We start from the raw sequence: 1,802 nt of genomic DNA, 5'->3' as shown, positions 1-1,802 counted from the left end.
TGGACCTCTCCACAGGGCTACTTAAGTGTCCTCACAACATAGCAATCGGCTTTCCTCCAGCAAGTGATCTGAGGGCAAGGAGAAGTCTGTAACATCTTTTATGATCTAGTGTCAGAAGTCACACACTCTTATTTGCACATTACTCTATTTTATTTTACTTTTGGGCCGCGCTGTGCGGCATGTGGGATCCTAGTTCCCCGACCAGGGATCGAACCTGTGCCCCCTGCAGTGGAAGCGTGGAGTCTTAACCACTGGACCGCCAGGGGAGTCACTGAACATTACTCTATTTATTAGAAGGAAGTTACTGAGTTCAGTCCACACTCACAGAGAGGAGAATTAAGCTTCATCTTTTATTTTTAATTATTTATTTTTTGCAGCTTTGAGGTATTTTATGATAAAAGCTGGTACTCATATACATCGACGAAAATGAACTTAAAATTCATCATACATATACTTCATTTTCTAGCTTGAACTTCTAGTAAATCTTTAGCGTCATTGATTTTTGACTGTTATCTAAGGAGATCCTGCCTTGTCTGGGTGATTTAAATGCATAATATGTCAATGAGCATCTCTTTCCTTTATTGGCTGTAGGGCTCACTCCTAGTAGTAATGCTGCTTCCTATTTTGTCATTTTGGGTTCACACTCACCTCTGTAATAGCCACTGGTGAGGGCAGATTTTGATAGACTGTGAAACATGTTTTACTTGAGGCTCCATATGCTTCATGGCTTGCAAAACGTAACAGCCTGCACATCCTGCAGCAGCAGTGGTCAGTCTAACGACTACCAGTGTATTGGCCGTAGTTCTGGCTCAGCTCCTCTGCCTCCAGGGAGAGCACAGTTGATTCCAGCCCAGAAGCCACAGGCACCAACTTCATTCCTCCATCAGAAAGCAACGCGGCTGCCACCAGCAAGCACGAACCACCCAGACATGGGGGCCCCAGCACTTCAGCTTCATCTTTTAAAGGAAAGAGTAGCAAAGAATTTACGGACATATTTTAAAACCACCATCCTTAACTCCAATGCTTTTTTTAAAAAATAATTTTTTTTTTAATTCTTAAAAACAAATTTATTTGTTTTTGTTTTTGGCTGCGTTGGGTTTTTGTTGCTGCACGCGGGCTTTCTCTAGTTGCGGCAAGCAGGGGCTACTCTTTGTTGTGGTGCACGGGCTCTTTGCGGTGGCTTTTCTTGTTGCGGAGCACAGGCTCTAGGCGCGTGGGCTTCAGTGGATGTGGCATGCGGGCTCAGTAGTTGTGGCACGTGGGCTCTAGAGCGCAGGCTCAGTAGTTGTGGCGCACAAGCTTAGTTGCTCCGTGGCATGTGGGATCTTCCCGGACCAGGGCTCAAACCCGTGTCCCCTGCATTGGCAGGAGGATTTTTAACCACTGCACCACCGGGGAAGTGCCCAAACCATTTTTAAAGGTTTTTTTTTTTTTTTTTAAAGGCCTACAAGAGGAGTTAAACTTTTTCCATAAAGGACCAGTTAGTAAATATTTTTGGCTTTGTGGGCCATATGATCTCTGTTGCAACTACTCAACTCTGTATCAGGAAAGTAGACTAGACAATAGGTAAATGAATGGGCATGGCTGTGTTCCAATTAAATTTTATTTACAAAAAATAGACAAGGAGTTGGATTTGGCCCATGGGCTGTAGTTTGCCATCCTCTAGTCCAGAAGATTCTTCTTCAGGAACACAAACCAGGGACTTCCCTGGTGGTCCAGTGGCTAAGACTCCGTGCTCCCAATGCAGGGGGCCTGGTTTTGATCTCTGGTCAGGGACTAGATCCCACATGCCTCAACTAAGA

At 44.8% G+C, this 1,802-nt stretch overlaps 1 pseudogene; it reads right to left on the bottom strand.

Annotated features, from left to right (window-relative positions):
• Nucleotides 1-455: 455 nt before the first annotated feature.
• Nucleotides 456-791, bottom strand: LOC132518306 (mitochondrial import inner membrane translocase subunit TIM14-like; annotated as a pseudogene).
• Between the last annotated feature and the right edge of the window lie 1,011 nt (nt 792-1,802).

The sequence above is a fragment of the Lagenorhynchus albirostris genome, chromosome 3 (genome assembly GCF_949774975.1).
Source record: "Lagenorhynchus albirostris chromosome 3, mLagAlb1.1, whole genome shotgun sequence".
NCBI classification, from domain to species: domain Eukaryota; kingdom Metazoa; phylum Chordata; class Mammalia; order Artiodactyla; family Delphinidae; genus Lagenorhynchus; species Lagenorhynchus albirostris.
Note: the sequence above shows the minus strand (reverse complement) of the source record. Positions and strands in the feature narration are given on the sequence as shown.